This window comes from Mus caroli, unplaced genomic scaffold, assembly GCF_978045245.1.
Source record: "Mus caroli unplaced genomic scaffold, Mus_caroli_1 scaffold_15, whole genome shotgun sequence".
Taxonomy (NCBI): Eukaryota; Metazoa; Chordata; class Mammalia; order Rodentia; family Muridae; genus Mus; species Mus caroli.
In genome coordinates, this window is record NW_028227270.1 from 33261075 (window position 1) to 33274846 (window position 13772).

The 13772-nt window shown below is 40.6% G+C and overlaps 1 pseudogene; it reads right to left on the reverse strand.

Annotated features, from left to right (window-relative positions):
* Positions 1–1022: 1022 nt before the first annotated feature.
* Positions 1023–6120, reverse strand: LOC110307721 (eukaryotic translation initiation factor 5 pseudogene; annotated as a pseudogene).
* Positions 6121–13772: the final 7652 nt, after the last annotated feature.

Below are 13772 nucleotides of genomic sequence, written 5' to 3' on the forward strand. Positions count from 1 at the left end.
ACCAATCCCTTCCAATCTAGGGTAATAATTCTATGCTGTGTAGCCCAGATACTTACCATTTCTTTAAGAAATGGCAAGTGCAAACCATATAATACAATGGGTTCTTTACAGTGCTTTAAATCTATCATTTCTATTGGAAGCAATGTCAGCACATTATAAGCAAGACCACCATAGTTAGCAGAAGACTGAGGTTGCCTGTGTAGCCTGAGGCAAATGCTCTTGTGGTGAACTTGGCTAAACACTAACCCATTGTCTCTGTACCACCTCTTGCTCTTCCTAGCCTCTTGTCTCACAGAGGTTGTCTGGGTACCTGGCAATGAAACTTCATGGAGCAGGGCAGAGAGGCAGTTTGCATCTCAGCCTAGTTTGTTTCCCTTTTATATTGTACAGTAAATTCCTGGTCTCAGCCATCAAGCCTGAACCCTGTTTTTTTGTTGTTGTTGTTTTGTTTGTTTGTTTTGGTTTTTTTTTGTTTGTTTTTTTCCTTCACAGAAGTTTTTTGTGTTCCAAGAATTTTAACATCTCTGCAAACTCTCTAAGTGCATAGCCAACTCTGCAATCCTTTCTAACACAAAATAATTGAGTGAACCTTTTCCCCAATTTTTTCCAAAATTCTGTACATGAATACTATGAAGCAAAACAAGAAAATGCCATCTGGGAAACAATAGTAGTAGTAGCTGCTATTTTCCCGGACTCCTTAAACAATATTGTCAACCCATCAAAATATAGGCTTTTTTTCCCTTCTATTACATTAGAAGTGAAGTTATCCATTATGCCTAAGACACCACCTGCAGCTTAGATTTTTCTTTTTTCTTTTTTTTTTTGAATGACCAAAATCAAATCTTTTTTATAACTGTATAAATGTGATCCAAATGTGTCCACCACTAGGTTTTTTCCAAAAGAAACATGCTATAAATAAGCAAACTACAACAGCTCACTGATATGCATGGACTCCCTAGATGTCTCATTGGGCTTAATTATAGACCACTCGCAGTAATAGCTTTTTAGTATCAAGAGTAGCATGATGTTAAGCCACTTTAGCTCTTGCACATACATGTTGCACTTCTGGCTGATAATGGAGAAAAATTTGCAGCATTACACCGTTAAGCTAAGTTGCATCCATCCTTTTAAATGGCATCAATATCAATGTCATCATCCTTGATGTCAGACTTCACAGTTTCAACTTTTGGTACACTGGCAGTTTTCGAATATACCACCTCAATATTTTCATCTTCATCTTCGTCCCCACCACCAGAAGATTATTCCTCTGCTTCCTTCAACCATTTAATAAATGGCTCCGTTTTGACACAAATCTCTTTGGCAAGTTCTTTTGAGACATATTTCTTAGAGGTCTTTTCTGACCAGCTGATAATGACCTCCTTTTCTAAAAGGTCTGCATCATACATCTCCTTCAGGATATGTGGAATCTTGGAGATCAGCTGAGCTTGATGCATTGCTGCCACACATCCCAAACCATGAAGAAGGTACTGCTGAGCCTTTTTATTGTTATGACAAAATCTTAGAAAATGGCGCCTGTATTTCTTGATTTGCTCTCTTATCTTCTCATCAAAGAGAACTTCTGTCTAAACAAGAGGACCCATGGCTTTTACATATAGCCTTTCTGCCTCAGCCACAATTTCTTTATCAGATGAATCAATAATGTCCTCTTCTTTCTTTTTCTTAACAAAATCAAACAGGATGTTAACACGCTCTTCTACAGTTCTTTCCAAATCATCACTAAGTGTCAGACCTTTTGTATGGTCACTGATTTCATCCATTCTGCGCCTTTGAGCTTCCTCAGTTATATCCTCCCCCGAATCATCATCTTCCTCTTCTACCACAGCATGTGGAGGACAAATTGCATTTGGTGGTGGAGGTGGTGGTGTCTCACTGGTGAATGCAGAGACATTTTCCTTGTCCTTGCCCTTTCTATTTTTCTTTTCCTTTTCTTTCTTTCCTGTACCAATGTCACTATTCTCAGGTGGATTTTTGAAAATGAATGTACAGACTTTATGATGTGTGTCAAGCATGCCTTGGTATCCACAGGCTTTATAAGAGTTACCTATTGTTTGCTTCTTTGGATTGACATGCATATCTGTTTCAGGATTCTCACACTCAGGACAGAGAAATAATATTTTTAATGAATCCATCCAACATGTCTTGCAGCTTATTCGCCTCATGAGATCCATTGACAATGTAACGGTCATTCTTAACATCAAACTGGGTCTGTGTTCCCAGCTCACAACCAAAATATGTGGTGGGATACTTTGGAGGCCGATTAAGCGCCTTTGCAACATCAACCATGTTGACTATAACTGTCTTGATTCCATTTCCTTTGCCCTCAACCTTAGCAATCAAACGGGGCATCTTGTAGCGATAGAACTGGTCTGACACGCTGCAGTTGACGGTGACAGACGTTTTGGCTTAATAGTGACTTTATCAAGAAGATGGAGAGATCTTTGATTGCAATTTTTTGGTATCTTCTGTCTGGAGAAGAAGGGATGACATAAACGACTGCAAGAGTTCTCGGTCTCTCTGACATGAAAAAAATTTAGCCACTGAGGCTGTAGGCTTCTTGCTTGTATGCTATGTTTCCCCAATACAGGTAACAATGGCTGTGCAACAGCTTGTTTTCGTCAAATAAAGACATAAACCCAACGCGGCTTGTCCAGGACTGGGAGGAAGAGGCTCTGGGAACCGGGTCCAGATCCCCAGGGCCAGCACCGAGGAAGTGGAGGGGAGGCTGGGCAGGTGCCGCTGTGACCTCTGGAATGTTCTCGCTTTGACTGAACAATGCTGCCGGGCTCAAGCTACCCTCAGCCCGGGAGCCCCGTTTTTTCTTTTTCTTTTTTTTTTAATATTTTTATTACATATTACATATTTTTTATTACATTTCCAATGCTATCCCAAAAGTCCCCCATACTGCCCCCCCACTTCCCTACCCACCCATTCCCATTCTTTTGGCCCTGGCATTCCCCTATATTGGGGCATATAAAGTTTGCAAGTCCAATGGGCCTCTCTTTCCAGTGATGGCCGACTAGGCCATCTTTCGATACATATGCAGCTAGAGACAAGAGCTCCGGGGTACTGGTTAGTTCATCATGTTGTTCCAACAATAGGGTTGCAGATCCCTTTAGCTCCTTGGGTACTTTCTCTAGCTTCTCCATTGGGAGCCCTGTGATACATCCAATAGCTGACTGTGAGCATCCACTCCTGTGTTTGCTAGGCCCCTGCATAGTCTCACAAGAGACAGCTATATTTGGGTCCTTTCAGCAAAATCTTGCTAGTGTATGCAATGGTGTCAGCATTTAGAAGCTGATTATGGGATGGATCCCTGGATACGGCAGTCTCTAGATGGTCCATCCTTTCATCACAGCTCGAAACTTTGTCTCTGTAACTCCATGGGTGTTTTGTTCCCAATTCTAAGAAGGGGCATATTGTCCACATTTTGGTCTCCATTCTTCTCGTTTTTTCTAAACCTACTTTACTTATGGTTTCTGGAACATTTCCACCTCCCTTCTAGCCTACTGAACAGAGGTAGGGGTAGAAGAAAGTTCATAGGAAAAGGGGATTGAGGACCTGTTTAGAAGTAGTTTTGGGAGTAATTTCAATTTTTGTTGTCAGGATATCAGCAGCCCAGTTCAATAGCAAACATCAAACATGAATCAGTAGAGAAGTGGCTCAATCCAGCAATAACAGAAATGTCTATAAAATCAGAATGAGTCAGAAAAAGTATCACTCAAAATACTATGAGATTTTTGTTTGTTGTTTGTTTGTTTGTTTGTTTGTTTTTGGAGTGCTTTTCTCTATGAAGTGAAGACCAATGAAGACCACCAAAGACCAACAAAGTGCTGCAAAATGTAGCAGTGCAAGATAATACTTTCACTGTCTGTGGGTTCTACTTATACTCTTTCCAAGCATCAGGTGCCCTCCCAAATGTCTGCTTCAGTAAAACATCCTCTCATGAGACACCTTGCAGAGAAAAATCATGTACCTTCTCACAAATCAGTTTCCAGAAAAGTATAATGTGACATTACTGAGTTTCCAAAGAAATCAGAAATTTCTACTTCAGGTTTTATTATCCTGCATGTTATCATTCCCTTCCTTAAATCACTACGTTTATATTACCAAAATGTGATAATTTTGTCTCCTTTATCAACATCATTCTAAAAATGACAGATGAAAATAAGATTACGTAGGTGACTAAAATTTAAACAAAAGCAGCCATATGACCCATTCTAATTACAACAACTTGAAGATTCATTATGCACATTTCATGCCATCTTATTCTTTGCCATCTCCTGCAGAATCTGTAGTTGCCTTTGGGTTATGTTCTGTTAGGCTAAATTCTAGAAAGAAGGAAAATTAGGAGCAGTAGTGCAACCACTATCGACCCCTCTATTTAACATGAACAAGAAATATCCCCTGTCGTCCCTGCCCTGTTGACAATATAATTTATCACCAAGACAGGATCTCCTTTGAGAATGGTGTGTTTTTGATAATTACACCCAGAAAGCAGACATAAGGAGTTCTGAGTAAATAGGAAGACTGTGTACCTTAGATATATATCACAGTCTAAGGAGTTAACATTGTATGAAGTGTACTACAAAAAAAGAATAAACTTATTATTCATACTCTTGCCCATTCCCACCTGTCTATCCTGATAAAATTTTACATAATATTTATTCTGCCCAGACTGTTTATTAATGTTATTTTGATTCTATGAGTACCTTTCTATCTACAGAACATGAGATATTATTGATTTTTGCTTTCTGTGCATTTCCTTGAGAATTAATTTTCATCTTCAATATTTTGCACATTTTTCTATGATCATGTCACTGCTTACACGCTAAAGCTTCTGTCAACTGTTTAAATCTTCTTCAACTTACTGATTTGCAGAAAAAATGTTGATTTAATTATTATAAAAGCTTTGAAAATTCATGAATAACACCCAGAGGCTTCTAGCTTTGGCTAGAGAAGACTTGGTGTCTTTGAAATGTTAGACATATGTGTCATCCATCATTCTCACTTCACCAACATCTCTTTGTATTTTCATTATTTTCCCTGAATTATTCTTTTGTATCATAAAGACTTTTTTTTTTCTATCTTGGTTTATTCTCTTCTTTTGCCTGTGCTCTAGACTACTTGTTGCCTTACCCTCTCTGCCCTTGGGGGTTAGAGATGAGGAGGCACAGAGTCAATGTCACAGACTCAGGAAGGAGGTGAGAAATGCATCTTCAAGCTCTCAGGACACTGCTGCAAGCTCCTTTAACACCCTCCATCTGTGACCCCACTGGTCCCAAGAAAGCATCTCTACAAAGCAGCAGTTCCTGGGTGGCTGGCATTATTTACATCAGCAATCTTTGGTCTCATCTTTGGTCTCTCAGACAGATCTCAATTATGTCCTCCTGCAAGAAATGCTTTTGTGGTTGTGCAGCCCTCAATGTTTTCAAAGAGGCAGCCCCATGGTTGCTGCTCCATATTAACTTTTTTGACTTTTAGATTTTGACAGCCTAGTGGTAGCTGGGATGCCATTGCTACAACGTTGTTGACCTTACCTTGGAGGATTTCCAGTATACTGGACTATATCTGTCTTAGGTTGTTCTTTCTCCCAGGATCTTGCCTGTCATTGGCTACCAGCCCTGAAAAAAGATATCATTACAGAGGCATGTCACAAAAGGGGGCGATGAAGAGCCTTCATTGTGGTCTCATAGATCTCTGCCATCACTTCCTTAGCCGGCCTGCAAAAGTAATTTCTGAGGACCATCAGCACCTGGAGGGTCACTTTATCTTTGGAACACTACCTTGAGGTATCCTGTGTAAGACACTTTAAAATAATATCAGTATGAGAATTTCTTTCATCATAGCATCAGTGGCTATCCATGTTCAAACAGCCTCTTAAAATTGTCCCAGACTTTTCCCAACAATCCAGCATCTAGGGAGAGCACAAGTACCCTGGTCTCATTGAAGTTGGCTATGTTCTTTCTTAACAGTACAGAATAGTTAACGAATTTGTCTATGAAGTTGCCTTTAAGATACTGAGACAACTGTTTTTGGCCTTCAATGGCTTTATGTACCTGGTAAGTGGTTAGTCAGATTGAGTGAAACCTGGGATCGCATGCCAATAAAGACATGCCCCTAACAAGGGCCAACTCTTCTGTCAGTAAGTCAATCTGTTGTTGTAAAGTGGGGGGAGGGGCTTGATAAAGATGTTGATTTAGTACCTCCTGTGCTTATGGCACCTCAACTGACTTAGAGGCTACTGCATTGACAGTCTCTGCCATGGCTGTGTGGGCAAAGTCAACAGGAGCTGTTCTTATGCCGCGAATGCCTGCAATGATGGCTGAAATGATGACAGCTGTAATAACAAAATCCTTCCTTTCCCAGAATAGGGGTTGTAAGTGAGTCAGGGCCATCAGAGTGACACATGAAAATGGGTGGTATTTACCACAGGCATTCAAAAAGGGGCTGGTTCCCTCTTCAGGATAGCCATTGTTGACTACAATATTCAGCAGGTGGTCAGGAGACATTTCTCATTAAAGCACTCAAGAATGTCTCTGACAAGGAAGATATTAGTGACCAGAAAGAAAAAAGGAGATCAGACACAGACTGGAGTGTATATCCAGCCAACCTGGCTGCCAATGGTAACATTCACAGTGGTTGCCCTGGTCCACATTTTTGCCTACTGGATTCTCTGTCCCATTAAAGAGAAAGCCACTTTAATGAAGATTAAGGGGGCATAAATCAAGACAATTAGAGGGGCCACATAAATTACAATTGCTCATAATATGGTCATTTTGGAATCTAATGAGATTCCTGTTAACATAGAGAGTAACATTGGAAGCATCATATGAGGTAAACCTCCACACTCCAAGTGTGAGTGTAGATGATATTATCAGGTAGTCCTAAACGAATTTTACACCTAGTGCAGACTGGGAGTGCTCCCAAGGGATAGAAAGTCTCACAAAAATTTGCATCTGAGAGACCTCAGGACAGTAAGGCAGGTGTGGACATGATATCCTTGGGGGATCATTTGGAGATTTGTAGTCAGTAAGGGAAATGTGAAGCTCCATGCCAAACATGGTGCCATAAGTTAGATTACCACGAAATTTCCCAGTGATCATATTGTGTAGTTGGATACAGGGTCAATGCAAGAGACATTGGTGGTATAGCAGAGAATTTCCTCAGTGGGACAGGTGACTAAGTTCATGAAAGGTAAGCTACACTCACACTGGAAAAGAAAAGAACAGGGCAGGGTGGGAAGTTAATTACCACAGGCAAGGTACCACCACAGTGGCACCAAAGCCCAGAGCTCATCAGCTTTCTCAGGCTGAAGAAAAATTAATAAACAAGTATGTACATTATATCTCAATATCCTGGTGTTCTGGCTCCATCATGACCCCCTGGTCTGTATCAGGGTGAACATCTCTCAAGGGTACTCATATTGGTGCAGTTGCATCCTGGGGGGAAACACAAGCATAACAGTTGCTCCCTTGTCAGAAGCAGAGAGGGTGGTTGCCATTGAGAGGTTATTGGGTCGCTCCATCTAACCAAAAAGAGGGTAATGTCCTTTGGCAAAATACCCAATGTTTGTAAGTGAGGCTCAGCCCTTTCTAATCAAAGGAGAGAAAGTTCCATCAAACAGACCTCCACCAAGCCTATGTCTGGATCTCTTTTGGATTCTGGGAAGGTAACCTGAGCAATTGCTCCCTCCAAGGAGCAATGTGTCTCTTCTACAGTTGCCTGACCTTGAGGATTATAGGGTATCCCAAAGGAGTGACTGATCCTCCTTGAGGATAGGAAGGCTCTGAACTGCTAAGATGAATAAGCAGACCCATTGTCAGTCTTGAGTGCCCAACGCACTTCCAAATTATCAGCATTGCTAATTTCATGGCTTTAATAGCATGAGAGAGCTTTTTACTTGTCATGGCCAGCACATATATGAAGGCAGAATAAGTATACACTACAACATGAACATACCAACGATTACCAAAGGCTTGGTAATATGTGATATCTATTTGCCAGATTGCATTGGACACTAGACATCTAGGGTTAACTTCTGATCTGCCAAGGGGCCCAATTGTGCAAGAGGCACACAAGTTACACAAAACCTTCCAAGATGTTTATACTGTAACATAGGCAATTCAAACAAGAGTTTATGTAAATTCTGAGAAGAAAGGTGAAATTGCTGGTGTAACATTGTGGCTTGTTCTAGCAATTCTGTTCTCAGCCATAATCAGGGCACCAGTTCTCACATTTCCTTCTACTAATGTGCCAAGCAATTTAGAATGCTGTCTTATGTGTGAGATGAACCAGGGACGTGCCCTATTCTTCAGGATAGATAACATGCAGACATGTATAGTGCTGTTTTGCTTTTTAATATAGGAGAAGGACAGGATATTGACTGTTTATACTGCATAGTGGCTATCTGAAACAATAATAACAGGCTCCTGTTGGTAACACTCAAAAATTTTCAGGAGTTCAAATTTACTCAGTTGCACTGGGCCAAGATTAAGGAGAATATGAACTGTGTCCTTTCCCCTGGTCTTTAGATAAGAACTCCATATTTGGTTTTATAGGCATCAAAAAAGGTCATGCTTGTTGTGTGAATGAGGGTAGAGTTAGGTATGCTATAGGGTTTAACTGTAATTGGCAGCTGGACAAAGCAGTAAGATGGTTTTAGACCCATGTGATTATCCAATGAGTCTATGAACCCCACTATCATTTCTTGAAAGCTGAATGGAATAAGTCATAGGGCAATATCAAAGTTTGAGGTAAGCATAAGTAGATCAGAGTGGGCCTGGTACAGCCACATGAGAGGCCCATTCTGCCAAAACACTCCTATGACCCTCTTTAGGGACCACAGAATTATGGACAGAAGGGGTTTCCTAGGATCATGTCTTTCCAGAGTTGATACAGAAAGGAGTGCCATAATTTTCTGTAGTAGGTTTCTAGCCACAAATGTTAGTTTAGCCCTGTTGGAGGGGCTGCTAGACCCCCTTCAGGAGAGAAAAGAGGTGCCACATCTCCTGGTTCAGAATAAACAGGAAAGGTTTGAGCCTTACACACAATTGATGTATTTCAATGAGGGAATAGAAAGGACCCAGATATAGCTGTCTCTTGTGAGACTATGCCAGGGCCTAGCAAACACAGAAGTAGATGCTCACAATCAACTATGGAATGGATCACAGGGCCCCCAATGGAGGAGCTAGAGAAAGCACCCAAGGAACTAAAGGGAACTGCAACCCTATAGGTGGAACAACAATATGAACTAACCAGTACCCCGGAGCTCTTGTCTCTAGCTGCATATGTATCAAAAGATGGCCTAATAGGTCATCACTTGAAAGAGAGGCCCATTGGACTTGCAAACTTTATATGCCCCAATACAGGGGAACGCCAGGGCCAAAAAGGGGGAGTGGGAGGGTAGGGGAGTGGGGGGTGGTATGGGGGACTTTTGGTATAGCATTGGAAATGTAAATGTGGTAAATACCTAGTTAAAAATGGAAAAAAAAAACAAAAAACCAAAACAAACAAAAAACAATCAAACAAACAAACAAACAAAAAAAACCCCAAACCTTTAAAGAAATCTATCTGAAAGCTCTGAGGATATATTTTACATTTATAATGTAGAAGTAAAAGAATTTAAAGCCCATTTTGGTTATTAAAAGTCATATATGGGTTTAAATTGTACATAATTTTTGCCCTGAAATATAAAGCAGTTATTTGTTAAAAAAAAAAAAAAAGAATTCTTTGCCATGATGGAGAAGGCCTTATGACTGGAGGTCTGGAGAAGAGACATCCTCATTCTCGTCACTAAAATCAACCTGTTTGTCTGGAAAAAGGGGAACAATGTCAGGAATGGGAAGGTGAATATTAGGCTGATCACGGCAGTGTTTGCTTTGGACAGCCACCACTTCCTCTGTCCTGCCTGTACGATGTGCTGAGGCAAAAGTGAACCAGAGCTTTCGGGTGCAGCAAACTAACCACTGAATTAACTTGAGATCTAATCCAGAAGACAATCCCTATACCCAGCACTGCTTAGATGACCCAGAGAAACACACATGACTGGCAAGAGAAAAAAAATCAATGAAATGATCCCTAATGATTCTGCTATACTCATAGATAAGTACCTAGTCCAATCATCAACATAAAGTCTTTCTCCAACAGCAGACAGGATCAGATACAGAGTCCCAGAGGCAAACATTAGGTGGAGCTTCAGGGAACTTGAAAAAGAGCATGAAAGAAAGATTGCAGGAGACAAAGGAGTCAAGCAAAACAGAATATGGCCCAGTGGATCAACTAAGCATGATTCACATAACCTGAATAGTTTATTCTTAGGTCTCAGGGGCTCATAACCTGAATAGTTTTTTCTTAGGTCTACTGTAAAAATATTGTGTAATTTTGTCTTGGAGTTATTGTGGAACTCTTACCAATGAGGGTGGAGGTATCTCAGACTGTTTTGATTGTTTTGTGGACTCTTTAATGGGTTATCTTGTCTAGATTTGATATGAAGCTTTGTGCTTAATATTATTGCATCACCTTATGGTGTGTTTAGTTGATATGCATGGGAGGCATGTTCTTTTCTGAAGGGAAATAGAAAAGCAGTGAATCTGAAGGAGAGGGGAGGTAGGATGAGAATTGGGAGGGGATCTGAGTCAGAATTATGATGTGAGAGAAGAATAAAGAAAGATAGAAAAGAAAAAGGGATTTTCAAAGTATTTATCTGGTGGAGTCTTTTCCAATGTTTGAATTCATTAATTAGCAACATACATTTTCCTGGAGGCCTGTTATATATCCACACTTTCAAGTTCAATGTTAGTGATTCCCCCAGATACTCTTACTGTTGAGGACTGGTTTTGCTATTCTGGGTTTTTTGTTTGTTTGTCAGTATGAAGTTGAGAATAGCTCTTTAAATGTCTGTGACAAATTTCATTGGAATTTTCATGAGAATTGCAATCAATCTGTAGATTGGTTTTGACAAGATGGGCTTTTTCCGTGTGTTAATCCTACCAGTTCATGACCATTTGAGATCTTTCCATATTCTGAGGTCTTCTTCAATTACTTTGTTCAGGGACTTGAAGTTCTTGTCATACAGACCTTTTGCTTCCTTGTTTAGAATTACAATGAGATATTTTATACCATTAGTAGATATTGTGAAGGCTTTTCTTTCCCTAATTTCTTTCTCAGCCCATTTACCATTTGTAAAAAGGAGGATATTGATTTCTTTGAGTTATTTTTTTACCCAGACATTCTGGTAAAGTTATTTATAGGCTATAAGAATTCTCTGGTTGGATTTTCAGGGCCATTTATATATACAATCAAATCATCTTCCAATAGTAATATCTTGACTCCTTCCTTTCCAACTTCTATCTGCTTGATCTCCTTTTGTTGTCTTATTACTCTAGTGAGAACATATAGTACTATAATGAATAGATAGGGACAGAGTGGGCAGCCTTTTCTTGTACTGATTTTATTTTGACTGCTTCAAGTTTGAAAGTCTCTATGAGACAATGCATACAAATGTTTTAATTTCCTATAAAGCACCTAAACAAAATAGCAAATATGAGAAATTTCATTTTGCTATACTTCCAATTACTTTTCTTTGGAGTAATAATTTGTTTTGTTTTTGGAACTGTAATAAAATCATAAAAACTATTTAATATAGATTGGATTTTTCTGAATCAGAGTCTCACTGATTTCAGTCCAAGAATGACTTATTTGAAATTGTTTATATCTATTGTAATATAGATCCATAAAGAAACCAAATCATCTCCATAGAAATTCCTTCATATCAAGTAAGCAGCAGGCAAGGCAGAATTCCTGGAGAATGTCAATATCAAAGTATCCTTTATAAAACATTCCTAATGATGTTCTCTGAAGTGGGCTCTAGATTCCACAGTTCTGGCATCACTGATGGTCTATTTAAAATATAAATCTATATATGAATTACAGTACTGAATGATTTAGAAACATTATGATCCACTCCATTTTGAACAGCAATTATTTAATCTAGATAGACATTATGCTTTCCTTACTAACATGTAACTTTCCCCAAAGTTCAGCAGCCACTTGTCTTTGGCAAAAGAGTCCATCTGTAGCTGGAAGGTCCCAAGTCTGTCTTCTGTGGTTCAGCACTTGTCTCGGGAGCCCTCAGTCAGATGAGATTTTTGGAGGAAGGCAGCTTTGTCTGTAGGTCTCAGGAGATGGCCCTGTCTCTGGTGGATCTGTGGGAGCAGGCCCCGTGTGGAGATAGACCTGTAGAGTAATTATAACAAAGGAACAGAACACCAGCAGAGGATACCTGCATAGTGTGGATAGCAAAAGCTATGCCTGCAATGGTTTGCTCAGGAGCTCATCACATTCCACTTTGGATGGTTAAGGAAGAACATACCATGTTAATTGTGTGACTGGGGTAGGCAGTAAACAGTTCTGTAAAAGAAAACCGGTTATTAATTAAGGATTGGATGGTTTTTACACCTTAAAGGAAATTTTAACCTAGTTGAAAGAATTTTTAGACATATATCATGAATACTAGAGAGAAAAAAGCATTTAGAAAAGGAAGCAAGAAAACTTTTTGGTTAAAAACACCATTCAGGTATTCCTGTAGGGGAGCGCAGCTTCAATGCAGTTTTCACAGGCTTATCTGGATGGGGGTAGGGGTACATTGTACCGTGCAGTCTTCGCAGTCTTCTCCCTGTTTTGTTTTGTTGTTGTTGTTGTTTTTGGTTTTTGTTTGTTTGTTTGTTTGTTTTTTAGGAATGTAGATAGTAAATGGTTAAGTGAAAGGCTTGAAACCAAATTTCCTGTCCAGCCTGGCCACAGGAGTGCGTTCTTCCTGCCCACACAGCATCTGCCTTGGCTCTTTTGCCCCGCCCACCTGTTGCTGCTTCTGTCAACCCACCTTGAGTTATTTTGCCTGCCCTCTGCCACGCCTTGTTTTCCAGCCCACAGCCCACCCTGTCTTTGTTCATTTGTCTGCAAGCCCACCAATCACACTGTGCAGGGTGGGGCCCGAATCTGGGCATGGGTCACACTTTCACTTTCTCATGAGGCTATGCTGGTGGTGGTGGTGGTGGTGGTGGTGGTGGTGGTGGGGAGTGGCAGTGTTAAGAGCAACATAGTTCAGAAGAGGCAAAAGTTTAGAACAGTCACTGCCTAGCTGGGCCCTACACACAGCTCAAAGCTGAGAAAAAAGGGAGGGGCTACAGAGTTGGGAAAACCAACTTACTTGCAGCTGAAACCTGTAACAGAGACTGGGAAGGGGAAAACAGATCTCAGCAATTACTGTAGTCGCTGGGCAAAGTCATTCAAAGCCTAGAGCTAGGGAGAGAGGGGCTACAGAACTGGGGGAAAACCAACTGCTTGTAGGTAAAACCGGAGAGAGGGGGAGGAAGGGAGAGGAAGTTTGCCAGGAACACTTTGGAGAGAAAGTAAAGAGCCTAGTTTTTGAACTAGATTACTCACGGTCTCTTGGGAAACTTGGAGATCCGATGTACATCTCTGTTTGAAGCATTCTTCAGCTGGTTCCTTCATTGCATGGATGGTGTAATCCATGCAATCATTGTTGAGAGCAAAAAGGGGGACCCTGGGGAAGAGGGGTAAGGGAAAAGGCCCACACTCCATCAGAGTTTTACCCATTCTCTGGTCAGTCAGGTGTGAGAGGGCTGCCATACACCTTCCACTCATCCTTGGGTGGGCATTCAAGCCTCTGTCCCACTCTTCAGGGAATGGCCAAGGGGCAGCCCTACCTGGGAACCCCTGAGCTACTTTGC